At 46.0% G+C, this 15143-nt stretch overlaps 1 protein-coding gene and 1 pseudogene across 1 annotated transcript in view; one reads left to right on the top strand and one right to left on the bottom strand.

The window, feature by feature from the left end:
• Positions 1-15143, bottom strand: part of LOC146863240 (alpha-1A adrenergic receptor-like) — a 243703-nt gene that overhangs the window by 179119 nt on the left and 49441 nt on the right. The window lies entirely within an intron of this gene.
• On the top strand, positions 2889-13843 carry LOC146863241 (type-1 angiotensin II receptor A-like; annotated as a pseudogene).

The raw sequence follows: 15143 nt of genomic DNA, 5'->3' as shown, positions 1-15143 counted from the left end.
AATCCATACAGTATTCCACACCTTGCAAAACACTTGTACAGCGTGTCTTACAAGTTCAAAACTGCCCTGGTTTGCAAACATGGACCACTTGTTAAGCTATTTATAATGAAGCCACTTTTATTTTGGTGCCCGGGCCTATTTCCTGTCCCTGTACGACCCTGGCTATATTGTATTCAAGGCCCGCAAACTAGACGACTGCTTGCTCGAAGGGTATTTGCTACCTCCTGTGAACAGCTGATCTGTTTTGCATGACCGGAAAGCTTTGTCAACTAACTAAAGATGTCTTGGGGATAAATAGCATTTCCAGTCAGGCACCAGCCTGGTTACCTGTTCTGCAAGATGAGCCCTTCGACAGTGCCCTGCACTGGCTGCAAACTATGTGGGAACACATCATGTAAGAGGGGGACTGGAGAGGCGCGGTGCCTGCTGTGGGCTATGTAGCAAATTCAGTGGAGTTTCTGTTTGATGTCAGGCAGGGAGTTTAGAAGAAATCTCCCAGGAGCTGTGCATTTACAGTTGCAATCTTTAACGATTGCATACTTTGAATGCTGTAGTAACATATGCACAGACTCCAAAACGTTTGCATCAAAAGAATACTGCTCCTGGTTCAAGAGAAGCTAATCTTATCAGATTGATAGGATTTAACGTTCAGCTGTGTGATCTTAGTACAGACAGGTGGCATCTTAAACCCCTAATGTACTTTCAGGCGGAATGAGCCACAGATGTACCGAAGTCCTCAAATAACTCCAGGTTGTGATGGTGCCATGGTAAAAAACTCCACATAACACAAACTCACACTACATGCATTGCATTTATGCGCTTTGAGAAACACATTATTTATGTTCATTGTGAGACATCTGATTTTTGGTTGGGGGTGAGTCTTTCTCAAGAAACAGCTGCAATCCTTGTCAGGGTGAACCACAAAAAATCACCATATTAACCTGTGTTGAACCCGCTGGTAGCTTGCCACAAAAGCAGTACATGTAACTTAGAGCAGACTCTACTAGGGAAACCCTCAAGCATCTCCTTTTCTACTCACTACTTAATGGCACTGTTCTCCTTTGTGAAGACTACGGTACAAGAGGGCTCCATGAATAACAGCTTGGCCAGCCCTATGGGTGTCTGCAAGGGGGGCCAAGGGGGTCGCTTGCCCCGCCCCTTCAGATGCTGGATTTTTAATTTGCCCCCCCAAAAAAAAATCTAATACTGGCAGTGTGATTTTGGATTCTTTTAATTATGATCCCCCCCCAGGAAAAATTTCTGAAAACGCCCATGGCCAGCTCCTCTTGAAGCTTTAATCTTTGGGGAATGCCCGGAACCAGCATCCTCTGCTTGGAATCTAGGTGTACTCTTTGACAGCAGACTCTGTTTTGAGCAGATATTAAAAAGCTGATATCTATGTGCTCCCTGCTAGTGAAACAACTTAGGATAATCATTCAGGGTCTGATTCACAATGGTCCTCCGCACTCGTGGCAGAGGCACGCAGTGTCAGCAGGGGACCAGCATTTGTGGCAGGCCCAATGAGAAAATGCAATGCGGAGGTCCCGCTATGGGTGTGGGACCCCTGCAGCGACTGCAGAGACTCCGCCATCAGTACGGAATCCCTTTGTGAATGGTGCCCCGACTTTATTCCTCAATACTCCAGACAGCTGCTGGTGCAAACGCTGGTGTTAAGCACTGCAACTGCAATGCCCTATATGTTGGGCTTCCAGATTACCTCTTTAGAGGTTACAATTCATATAAAATGCCTCAGCCAGGTTGCTTTCTGGGACGAGTAAGTCTGACAGCATTTCCCCCGTACTCAGACAACTTCACTGGCTCCTTATTAAGATGAGATGCCAGTTTAAAGCCATATGTATGTCTCACATGCAGTGGCAGCTGGCATCTATATGGAGTGGTGAGGTGGGCAAATTAGTGGTGGGTAAAAATAAAAAATTAAAAAACACTTAGCTGTGACGCGTCTGACTCCTACGCCTTCCTCGCTTCACTTCTTCCTCCTACAGCATGAGTCCTTGAGAATTGTCTTAACAAAACTCATGCTATGAGAGCAGCGCTCTGATTGAAGGGAGCGGCCTCACTTGCCCCTCCCAAGGACAATGGAGCCCTGCACTTACTCTAATCAAGTAGTCTTAAGAAAGCTGGGCTAACGGTTTCAAAGTGCACATGTCTGTTTGGCCGTAGAAAGAAGGCTGGCCAAAAAGTGCCAAGGCAGCCCAACGTCCTCCCTGCCTCTGTCACTCAGCAGCGGCTCTACCCCTGTGCTGACGCGAACATCAGGACTGGGTTATATTTAAAAATAAAATGGTAATAAACCAAGTATTAGTTGGTCAGTGCCAGTACACCCTAAGGGTAATTGAGCGCCTTACATACTAATAAGTAAATAAATAAATGAGCTGGCATGAAGGGGACATCCACAAAAATTAGCAGTCCAGTTGCAACAGCTGCCACTTCTAGATTGCCTTTTATTTCCTCTGGAACTGCTTTTTTGTACGAAATTGGGTTGTTGGTTGACTGGGATATGAACCTTGGTCAAGCAGCAACCACAATCCTTGTCAGGGTAAGGCACAAGCATACCCTAAATGAACCTGGGCTCATCTCCTTGGTAGCTTGGCACAGAGCAGTCAGGCTTAACTTAGACTCATTTATTTATGCAACACTTCAAACAGTAAAACAGTGAAAACACCACAAAAAAAGTGCCCACAACAAGTTAGAAAATAGAGCTTGATTTAATAAATGGAACAAGACCAAACTGACAAACATCCAATCAGTAGAACCGAAGATATTGAATTTGAAAGTTTTTAAAGAAAATGTTGCCAAAAAGTGCAAAGTGCCAACTGATATCTGGTCATGCTGGGCCGGAACAAAGTCACAAGTTCAGGCCAACCACGATGGAGCGCAGGCCGGCTACAGAGAGCCGGTTAGACCTGTTAAACAAAAGCACTTTCAATTCTGGTTTGCGGAGCGTTGTGTGGATCTGCATCAAAGATCATTGCGCAGCCAAGATGATGCATCGGTTCCACAATGCGGCAAGGCTGCAGTGTGAGGTCCTGTTACATTGATGTTGAGGATCCCGTCTACAGGTCTAGTGATGCAAAGTCCAGCGTTGGAGATACAATGTCAATCAATCAATCAATCAGTGGTTTGTAAAGCGCGCTACTCACCCGCGTGGGTCTCAAGGCGCTGGGGGGGGCGGGGGGGGGTGAAGGCTGCTCCAGTCAGTCGAAGAGCCAGGTCTTGAGGTCCCTCCTGAATGTGTGCAAGGTTGGAGAGCATCTGATGCTTACAGGGAGAGCGTTCCATGTTATGGCTGCGGTGTGGGAGAAGGCCCTCCCACCCGCTCTGCTTCTGTGGATGCGGGGGACCTCTGCCAGGGTGAGGTCGGCGGAGCGGAGGTTCCTCTTGGGTACGTGGAAACATACTCGGTCATTGAGGTATTTGGGTCCGATGTTGTTGAGGGATTTGTAGGCGTGGATGAGGAGTTGGTAGGCGACACTCTTCTCGATGAGGAGCCAGTGGAGTTCTCGCAGGTGTTGGGTCATATGTTCGTGGTGTGGTGTCCCTAGGATGAGCCTGGCAGCTGCGTTTTGGATGGTTTGGTTCTTGCGTAGAAGGGTTTTGTTGATTCCGGCGTAGAGGGCGTTGCCATAGTCAAGTCTGCTGGTGATGAGTGCGTGGGTGACTGTCTTTCTACAGTCGGGGGGGGATCCATTTAAAGGTCTTTCAGAGGATCCAGAGGCAGTTGAAACTGGCGGAGGAGACAGCGTTGATTTGGCGGTTCATGGAGAGGGAGGAGTTGAGGATTATGCAGAGGTTCCGTGCATGGTCTGTCGGGGTGGGTGGGATCCCGAGGGCGGAGGGCCATCAGGTGTTGTCCCAGGCGGAGGGGCAGGGTCCGAGGATGAGGACCTCGGTCTTCTCGGAGTTGAGCTTCAGGCAGCTGTCCATCCAGGATGCCACGTTTCTCATTCGTTCCTGGAAGCTGAGCCTGGTGTTTTCTGGGTTCTTGGTGAGGGAGAGGATGAGCTGGGTGTCATCAGCGTAGGATATGATGCTGAGCCCGTGCTGTCTGACGATGCCTGCGATGGGGGCTATGTAGATGCTAAAGAGTGTCGGGCTTAGTGAAGATCCTTGGGGCACTACGCAGATGATGTCAATGGGGTCGGAGAGGAAGGGGGGAAGTCTGACCCTCTGGGTTCTGCCGGAGAGGAAGGATCGGATCCAGTCGAGGGCGGACCCCTGTATTCCCGCGTTGTGAAGCCTGGCGACTAGTGTGCGGTGTGAGACAGTGTCGAATGCTCCGGAGAGGTCTAAAAGGATGAGGGCTGCGGTGTGGCCCTGGTCGAGCAGCATGCAGATGTCGTCGGTGGCAGTGGGGAGGGCAGTCTCGGTGCTGTGGTTGCTGCGGAAGCTGGACTGGGAGGTGTCCAGGATGCAGTTTTCTTCAATGAAGGCGGTCAGTTGGGCGTTTACGAGCCTTTCGGTGACTTTGGCTGCAAAAGGGTGGAGAGAAATAGGCCGGTAGTTCTTCAGGTCAGTAGGGTCGGCCGTTGGTTTCTTGAGGAGGGGTTTCACCTCAGCGCGTTTCCAGTCATCGGGGCAGGTGCCGGATGCAAGGGAGGAGTTGATAGCATGGGCTAGTTTGGGAGCGATGGCAGTGGTGGCTCTGTGGAAGAGGTGCGGGGGCAAGGGTCCATTGGGGCTCCTAAGTGTGTTTTCTTTATGGTTGAGGAGATGAGTTCGACGGATGCGGTGTCCCAGGTGGTGATGGTTGGCTTCTCGGCGGTGGTGGGTAGTGTAGTGCTGTCTTCTGTCGGCTCGCTGAAATTGTCGTAGAGGGCCTTGATCTTTAGGTGGAAATAGGAGCTGAGTTTGTTGCAGAGTTCCTGGGAGGGTGTGATGTCGGTGGCTTCGCAGGAGGGTTTACCAAACTGCTGAATGACGTTGAACAGTTCCTTCGTGTTGGATGTGTTGGTCTTGACTTTCTCACTGATGAAGGTTCTTTTGGTGTCCCTTATACACTAGTGGTAGTCCTTCATGGCGATCTTGTGGTTGTTATGTGCTTCCGTGGTCTTAAGGTTCCGCCAGGCTTTTTCAAGATGTCTGCAGGTGCGTCTGGCTTCTTGGAGTTCGGTAGTGAACCAGGAAGCCTTAGGCGGGCGTTGTTTGGCAGTCTGTCGGATAGGTGCCAGCTTGTTGGTGTAGCAGGTGACCCAGTGGTGGAATTCCCTGGCTGCAGCGTTGGTGTCGGTGGTGGCCTTAGGGGGGATTTTGAGGAGGGTGGAGTTCAGGTGTTCCTCTGTGACCCTACTCCAGTTCTGTTGAGGCGGGCGCAGGGCGGGTTTGGGTGCGGTGGTGGTGTTGAAAGTAAAATGGATGCAGTAGTGGTCTGTCCAGGAGGGCTGGGTGGTGTGGCTGAAGCGGATGTTTGATCCTTCCGCGAAGATGGGGTCGAGGGTGTGTCCTGCTCTGTGAGTGGGAGTGCTCACGAGCTGTTTCAGTCCCAAGTTGGCGAGGTTCTCAAGGAGAGCGGTGGAGTCGGGGACCTGGCTGTTCTCGAGGTGGAAGTTCAGGTCTCCGAGCACGATGTAGTCAGAGGAGGGGATGGCGTGGGGTGCGGCGAGCTCGACGATGGCAGTAGTGGGCTGGGCGCGGGGTCCTGGTGGTCTGTAGATGAGTGTGCCGCGTAGCGTGGTCCTGGGGCTGGTCTGGATCTGGAAGTGGAGGTGTTCCGTGTTGGAGTGTGGGTCGCTCAAGCTGAAGGTGGAGAGTCGGAGGGAGGTCTTATGTGCGATGGTGAGTCCTCCACCCGGGCGGTGTGGGCTGTCCTTTCTCTGGAACTTGTAGCCGTCAGGGATAGCTGTGGCGATGTCTGGGCCGGAGGTGGCGTTGGTCCAGGTTTCAGTGAAGAATGCCACGTCAGGCGCAAACATGTCGATCATGTCCCAGATCTCTATGGCATGTCGGTGAAGGGAGCGCACGTAGAGAAGGATGCAGTTCAGGGTTTCAGTGGGTTGTATCGTCGGCGATCCTTTGGTGGCTGTTGGCGTTGTGTAGACGGTGCAGTCAGGGTGATGCGTCAGTTCCAAAGAGCTGCAAGACTGCAATGTGGAGTTCAGCGTTGTCAAGGCTGCAATTGACAAAAGATGCAAGGGCCTGAGTTGAGGATGCGTCGTGCAGTGGGGGTCCAGAAGTTCATGTGGCTGCAGCGGCTATGCTTGTCTCTGCAACAGGCACAATCCATGCAGCAGCGGCGATGTGTCAGTTCTGTTTGGGTGCGTACCAAGAGGCAGCAGAGAAGCATCCATTCGGCTGGGCTCATAAGCTGGTAGAGTACCTTAGGCCCACTTCCGAGGTTCCTGGACGGGGGTGGCCCCAGTTGGCAGCGTAGAGTCACTGATGGCAGAGTCCAGATGCAGATGTAAGGTTGTTGGAATCCAGATGTGTCCCTGAGGCTCCAGATCAGGAGGCCAACCAACTAGCCCTTGGATTCAGTTTAGGTTCTGGGTTCAAGAGATGCAGGAGGTCCAGTCCTTCTAACCCAGTCAGGAGGGCAGCAGGTAGCAGGTCAGCACAGCAGAGCAGGAGTTGAGCAAAGTGCAGTCCAGCAGAGTGGCAGTCCTTCAGCTGCTCAGTCGTCCTTCTCCCTTTCAGCGTATTCAAAGGTCCAGAAGTGTACTGAAGTTGTGGTTTCCGAGGTTCATCTTTTATTTCCTGGTGCCCTGGTTCTGGAATGTGGGATAAGCTTCTAAACAGTGACTTTGAATTGCAAGGAATTCCCTGCCTAGCCTGCCCTAGCTCCAAGGTGGCTGCAGTGAAAATGCAGGTTTGTTACGTCACGTGTAAGAAGACAGGATACAGCCTATTCTGGTGTGAGGCTGTGGCCAGCTTCTCCCTCCCCTCCTGCTAGTGATGGCCCATCCTGTCATACCTAAGCTCCCACTGTGTGTGGTTGTATAGGTGGAATACACAAATCTTAACTGCCAACTACTACACCCAGTCATGTGAGCAGAGACATGCTGTAGGCACCAAATGGCCACGACAAGAAAATGCCAACTTTCTAAAGGTGCATATTTCAGAACTGCAATTTAAAATCCGAATTCACCATATGTTAGGTTTTTAAATTGTGACTCTTAAGAGTTTTTCACTACCAGGACATGTAAAACTTAAATGTACATGTCCAACTTTTTTAATGCATTGCACCCAGCCCACTGGGCTACCCAGGGCCTACCCTACGCATGACTTGAATGTATGAAAAAGGAAGGTTTGTGCCTGGCAAAAGGTTTATCTTGGCAGGTCAAAATGGCAATTTAAAACTGCATACATAAGCTTTGAAATGGCAGGCCTGATACATGTTTAAAGAGGCTACTTAAGTGGGTTGAACAATCAATGCTGCAGACAAACTAATAGAATTAAAGATACAGGCTCAGGGCACAGGTAGTGCCACTATACTGGGGCCTTATAAGTGAATTAAATATGCCTATTGGGTATAGGCCAATATCACCATATTTTAAGGAGTGAGTATGAGCACTTTAGCACTGGGTAGCAGTGGTAAATTGCACAGAGTCCTAAGGCCAACAAAAACGAATTCAGGAAAAAGTAAAAGGAGGGATGCAAACAGTGTGGGATGACCCTGCAGAAAGGGACAAGTCCAACATCTTACCACTCTGGAGTTATGGGTCATGAGGTGAACATCAGGAACAAGAAACCGTTAGCATTCCGTAGATTCCACCACCACCCCTTTTCTTCGCCAGCAAATATGATGCTGCTAATAAGGTTATGGATTAAAGTAGTTGTCATGCTATCTGGGGTGAAATGGTGCTCAATGCCACTTCTACTACCCTTGAGTTTTGATGATTTGATGTCCATGTAAGAAGTCTCTTCTTAGATTGATATCAGATCGAGACTCTTTTATATGTCTGATACATTTTAGTTGGTTGGCCAATGAGATTTGACTTAAAAGTGTACATTGGAAAGAAGGCAAGAGTTTGCTTTCTCACTTTACCATTCCCTTGATGTGAAGTTTTTGTTGCTTCTCTTTCCCGGATACCTTTTTTGTAGCCTAAGATTGTACATCTGCATCTATTTTAGAGGACATTGTCTCATCTGGTGTGAGTGGCGGCCAACAGCTTTCACTGTCAACAGTAAGGGCGCATCCCATGAAAGGGCCATTCATATAATTGCTACAGGCATGTCTAATGTTTATCAATGGCGCTGCAGCTCACTTCAATAAGTCTTTAATGTGTACACTATCACATCAAGTTCATCTTCCTGTTACAACCGCGGAAGGAAAACATAATTTAATTCCGATTTTCTTCCCACGAACAATACAAGAGACTAGCACCAGGCTGACTTGTGAGAACAACTTTCCAACTGAGGTATCGGATTCTGCTGAATTTTACTTGGCTAAAGCACTTTAGTGAGTGGAATGACAACAATAACCACATGAACACAGCACAAGAGTTCAACACAGGCCAAAGGGCAGAAACCTCCAGGAAAGCTGCCCCTCAATCCAGCAACAGGGTCTCTGGGAGAGAATGCTGGGGGCGCTGTGGTACCTCCAGCTTAGTTTGATTACAAAACTGTTTCCAATTACTCTCAACTGCTTCAAGCTAAAGTTGACACAGAACTCAATTCTTTGATCTCACTACATAACTTTTGTGGCTTCAGGAAAACAGACTAGCTCGGTCGAAGAATTGAGAAATGTGTTTGGGTCATCTGAGAACATATTTGTGGTGCAGAACTAAAAATAATACTTAACGCTTTTTTGATTCGAGAGATCGCATTTACTTTCAAATCCATCCTAAATTTATACAACTGAAGCATAGAACATGAGACAATGAACAAGTGAAACAGTACTTCAATTATGACACTACTTTTAAATTACTATCAACTACATGTTTCTCATTTCTGTTAAAACGGATCACTGACAAAATGTCGAGAAGGAGAATATCGACTTGCCAAAATCTCGAGGAAAAAATATACAATGCCAAAATATCGAATCCCTATCTACAAACAGGTAAGTACAAAAATATAGAATCCAAAATATCGTTGTAAAAAATATAGTTGGTCAAAATATCGAATTTTTTTAATGTCTTTAAAGCAATGTAAAATTAATGAAATAATACATATAATTAACTAAAACATAAAAATACTTAAATAACTTTAAAATTAATAATTCATTAATGTAAGTACAATTTTTTTTTAATACATATATATTAACGTAATATTAAATAAAAATATTCAATATTTTTTGCGTAGGATAGCGGGCTGGTAAAATGTACTATTCCCACTCCAGAGAGTGCAACAGTAGGGAAAGCGTTGGATAGCGTAGGGGTAAAAATTACTATTCCCACTCCAGAGAGTGCAACAGTAGGGAAAGCGTTGGATAGCGGGAGGGTAAAAATTACTATTCCCACTCCAGAGAATGCAATAATAGGGAAAGCGCTGGATAGCGGGAGGGCAAAATTTACTATTCCCACTCCAGTGAGTGCAACAGTAGGGAAAACGTCAGATGGCGTAGGGGTAAAAATTACTATTCCCACTCCAAAGAGTGCAACAGTAGGGAAAGCGTTGGATAGCGTAGGGGTAAAAATTACCATTCCCACTCCAGAGAGTGCAACAGTATGGAAAGCATTGGATGCGGGAGGGTAAAATTTACTATTCCCACTCCAGTGAGTGCAACAGTAGGGAAAGCGTTGGATAGCATAGGGGTAAAAATTACTATTCCCACTCCAAAGAGTGCAACAGTAGGGAAAGCGTTGGATAGCGTAGGGGTAAAAATGATTATTCCCACTCCAGTGAGAGCAATAGTAGGGAAAGCGTTGGATAGCATAGGGGTAAAAATTCATATTTCCACTCCAGTGAGTGCAATAGTAGGGAAAATAATAATTTAATATTTTATTAAAAATAAATTAATTCTTAATACCAAAAAAGTATTAAAATTAATTACCAATCACACAATATTTAATAATGAATAAATTATAAATACAAATATTTTTTTTTTAAATTAATTACCTATTAATAATTAATCACCAACCAATTAATTTTCGATGCCAACAAATAATAAATACAAATAATACCTATTAATAATTAATTAATAAACACATTATTTATCAATATACTAACATTATTTCAATAATTAATTATTTACAATTAAATTATTTCCCACCCTATTCCCCTATAAACCCACAACCCGCTACAGAAGTAAAACGCAAAATTAAATTAAAAATAATTAATAATTCCTAAAAATGATTATTTAATGTACTATAATTAAATTACTTCCCACCCTAATCCCCTATAAACCCACAACCCGCTACGGAATTAAATTACACAAAAATTGTTGAAAGACCCTTGCTCTTAAACTACAGTTTAATCTTTATTGGAACATTGGATTGTTGAGAGCTCCATTGAAGACAATGGAGTAGCTCTGGGTATATAGTGGCTGGTATAAGCCCGGAGCTCTAACATTCCAATGTTTGTCTTCATGTTTCTCCCTTTTTAATTTGGAACATTCTAACCTCAGTGGATGGAATGTTGTAACAGCCTTATAGCCCTTCTGCCTGCAGCTCGGGCCTATAACTCAGGTTCAGGGCCTTTAACAACCGGTATAGCCCTCTGCAGCGGACTTTAGAGCTATCATAAAGAACATTTATACCTCAGAGGGGACTCTTGTTGCTAGGGGAATATATATGGAATAAATTAAAAAGACAGGGTATTGTCAGAATAGGCAGCAGTGCCCCTCAAGTCTGTTGAAACTGACAGGGACCTTCTTATTTTAGGCTGTCGGGAAGAAATACATAATTCATATTTCATTCTAAAAGGGTAGTGTAGGCTTTGTGGATGGTGATGCTGTGTTGAGTGTTTGAATGTGAGAGCAGGGAGAACAAGCATTTTTATTGCAATCGGTCTCGCACTTGCAAGTGTTTAAGTTTCAGCGGCCGCGCTACAGAAGCTTTCGAATTCTTTTTTTATCACTTTGGGTGAAAGCACTAAACACGCTTTCACTTTAATGTTGGCTGCACCCCATTGTTTAGACACTGCTCACTGTAACCTGAATATGTGAAGAGCATCTAAAAAAGGGGTGCGTCCAACATTAAAGTGCTCTTGCATTTGAGAGAACTCGAGCTCTTGGCATTAACAAGCATTTACAATGCAATAGGTCTCGCATTTACGCGAGTTTGACCTATTCACATTGCAAATAACAATGCCTTTTATTTGCGTTTTCGTTTTTCAAACATAAATAAAAGGCATCGTCATTTACGATGCCAATAGCTTAAACTCGCGTAAATGCGAGACCTATTGCATTGCAAATGCTTGTTTTTGTATGTCCCCTCTGAATTAAGACGAAACTGACATAGTGCATTCAAAGATGGCCTCTTAGGTTTTCAGATAACAGACAAAAAAGAGACGCAGAGAAGAGTGCATGTCTTAATTTAGTAGTGAATAGTATTTATGAAGCAGATATATATAACTTTCTATTTCAGAGCGAAGAGTTACGAAAGCTCTATACAATTGGTTTTATCACACCAAAATTCTTGTGCGTTGACATATGCCTTAAAACGTTCTCAGCGTGTTGGTTTTGAAAGAAAAGATAATAAAAATCCAGATAAAAAAATTAAAACTGTACGAATTGCGTATCTCTTCTAATAATATCTATTACAACTCATACACCCTCACCTCTCTTTAAGATGGCCGCCTCCTTGCAGGAAAGAAAGTCTGCAGTTTATCGCCATCTTTCTGGTTCCTTCCGAGGGCGGGAGGCTTGAATAGCTACTCTGTAGTTGGGATCTGCGGGCGACTGTGGAGCTGCATAGCAGGAGGTAAGAAAGGATACCAAATGACGTGAGCCCAAGGTGTCGCATCCTACTAGGATGCAGAGGACAGCTGGCTGGGAATGCTCACCGATGGCATCCTCAGTGCTTTGTTTTGGCAGTAACTCGTTTCACTGTAATCAGGTAGCGCCCCTCCCATCACGCTTAATGCTTTGACGAGAAGTGAAAAAGGCAGCTCATAAAGTCTAGTGGCTGAAGTTGCGTAAATCAGAACGCGTAATTTTAGCCTTGTTGCCTAACCTAGTTACTGCCACACAGTCAGCAAAATTGCGGCACATATTTATTGTAACACTGCTGCTTGGATGTATCTGCACAAGTCCATTAGGTTGAATACCACGTTGAAACGTATTTTTCAATTGTGCTTATTGTGGTATCCGCTTGTCAACTTCTGAAAATAAAAATGTTTGTAAAAAATAGGCTAACCAAGGGAGAAACATTGAGGTCAGTACATATGAACAGCTGTAAAAGGTGCCGTAATTGCATTCTAAATAAGGTTTTCTGTGTATTTCTCCTTTGTTCCTTTCTCAGACTGCCGATCTGAATGTTCTGCGATGTATCCTGAAAGTCTGTTTGTCCTCTATGAGAATGATTCGGTAGAAGTGCAGTATTCGGATGGTTCTCACTTGCAGCTGTCGCTGTGTGGTTGTGAATTTTTGTTTGAAAAATCTCTTCCTGCTTCAGCACATCCCTTATAGCAGCCCGAAATAATTCGTCAAAGGACACAGTTTGCCGTTAGCAGTTACAGGGTATGTGAAACAAGCATTGGCCGCACGCGCGCCTCGCGCTTAAAGTTAAAAAGAAAACAAGACAAGCCCGGCGGAGCGTGGCGCGCGCGCGCTTGGGGACGGGGGAGCGCATTCCAGGCGGGGGAGCGGACCCTGTGAAGTGCTCCCAAAAGGCAGATTGCATGGCTGCACGATGCGCGTGATTGTGCGCGTGCTAGCCATGCAATCCGCTTTTTGGGAGCACTTGTCAAACCAGCTTTCTATAGTCTCGCTTTGCGATCGCTTACGCGATAGCAAGGTCGAGACCTAAAAATGAGCTCTTGGCATTAAACATAACAATGCCTTTTATATATGTGTTGCTTTTAAAAATACATAAATAAAAGGCATTGTCATTTACAATGCCAATAGCTTAAACGCTTGCAAAAATGCCAGACCTATTGCATTGAAAATGCTTGTTTGTAACTGCTCTGAGTGGAGCGGTACCTGGCCATGCTTCATCCCTTCTACATGCGCATCTGGAAAAGGAACTCGGTTGCCCTCAAATTCATCCTTATAATTTAGGTCGTGGCCTTCCTCTTCAGAATCCCTATCCTCCCCGTGCAGGTAACTGAGGAGCTCGGGAAGAGGTGTTGCGCTGCGGCCAGGGTGACTGACTCCGGAATCTGGGGATCACGGTTCAATCCCCGGCGCCGGCGGCAGATTAGCCCAGCACCATGTGACTTTGGGCAGTAGCTTACTTAATCTTCCTGACGGCCCCCAGCGCCTAGAGACCCTTACGGTGATTGTTTGCGCTTTACAAATGTGGATTATTAGGAGATGCTTAACAATGCACAGACAGCTAGTTTACATCTGATAGAGACCCTGGCCAGCTTCGTGAATCCATTTTGCATCATTTGCACATGTTATACGTGCATTGGCAGGAGAATAGGGCAAATGACGTACAAAGCTAAGCGCCGGTCGGAGACTCTGATCACCAGCGTGGTCATCGCGCTTGCAGTGTGCTGGATGCCCCACCATGTCTTAAACCTGCGCTCCGTGTCTTCGGTCCTGCTTGAGACATCTGATCCTGAGATGGCAGCCACGCTTGATGACATCACTCATATGGGAGTCTTCATATCTGGGGCATTAGCATTTATTAGTAGCTTTATCAATCCTTTACTGTATGCTTTTTCTACCTGGAAATTCCGCAATCATTTGAGACTAGATAAGTGCACCAAACTATTTGAACTAATCAGCCAGAGCACTAGAGATGAGAGTGTGAGAGTGAGGGAGATGTCACATATGTGAAAGTGGCCGCGCTGGTCATTAAATAAGCGCAGCCGCTAAAGTGAGAGCGGACCCCACCATATATTAAATAAGCGGGACCGCTATAGTTAAAGTGGACCGCGCTGTAATTTGAATGAAAACATTGCTATTAAAATACAAGCGGGTGGGTGCTGCGATGTCGTGGGTGGAATAGGGGTAGAGCATTAAAGAAAATAGTGCTCACCGACTTATACAGCAGACCATGTAACAACACCAGTAAAAGGTCCAGTCGTTATGGGAGGTTACAAATGCGGACAAGGAGGGACTAACAAGCCTAATAATGACTCGGAAGCCAGCGTTTACGAAGGACAATGACACAAGCCAATTAAAAATATGGAGGGAGAGTGGGCTGGGCTTCAAAGCCATACTCCACTACTGCATGCCTCGCAGCAACGCATGCGCTGCCTAGGCTCGACCTAAAAAGGAAGTTGAGGGGAACACTGTGTGCAATGCCTTTAGGCGAAAGACCAATGGTGTCATTTAGGGTTTGTCAGAGACAGGAGTCTATATGAAGGGATGAACTGCAAGAGGTTAGTGAGAGAATAGAGTAAACGCAGCTTGGAGGATTGGAAGCCCTGCTGCAACCTAGACGGACAGAATCCATCCCTAAATCTCAAAGCGGGTAGCCCTCTAGGTACTTGGAGGCAGGCAGTGCTGCAGGAAACTGCTAGAAACCCTGTCTGGGAGGTCCCAGGGCAGACAGGGGCATCTTCAGATACCCAAGACTAAGAAGAATGCTCATCAATGTGGCAGAGCATTTGCCGAACAGGTAGCCACCAAGTGGAATTCAAAGCCTCTCAAACTGAGATGTAAAACCAGCTTTGCCAGTTTCAGGAAGGAACTCAGGACATGGTTGTTTACACAGCACTGAATGCGGGTACTTATTGTGGGGCAATCACACTCTTCAGATGTAGTTACAATTAAATAAATAAAATGGAACAACTCAGCCTTTCGTCACTGGTGTCATGGGTCCCCTGTGCTATTGTGTCCTCAACTAGAAGCAAGTACCTCTTTTTAGCACTTGTCTCTCAAGGCAGCAAAGCAGAGCAGACCCGGACGTACTCAAGGAAGTGCTGTGGGCTAGAGACTCAACACTGCAACGTAACAAACACTTAATAAATTGCACTTCAGTCAGTAAAAAAAAGAAACACACAAAATACTACGTGCAAATTAACAAATATGTACAGAGTAGAAAGGGGAAATCCATATAGGGACACCTTCTAAGGGGCCTCACCCACAACAGGAGGTACAAACTAAGAACTAAGAAGGATGGAACTAAAGT

The sequence above is a fragment of the Triturus cristatus genome, chromosome 2_2 (genome assembly GCF_964204655.1).
Source record: "Triturus cristatus chromosome 2_2, aTriCri1.1, whole genome shotgun sequence".
Classification (NCBI taxonomy): domain Eukaryota; kingdom Metazoa; phylum Chordata; class Amphibia; order Caudata; family Salamandridae; genus Triturus; species Triturus cristatus.
This window is presented reverse-complemented; position numbering and strand designations above follow the sequence as displayed.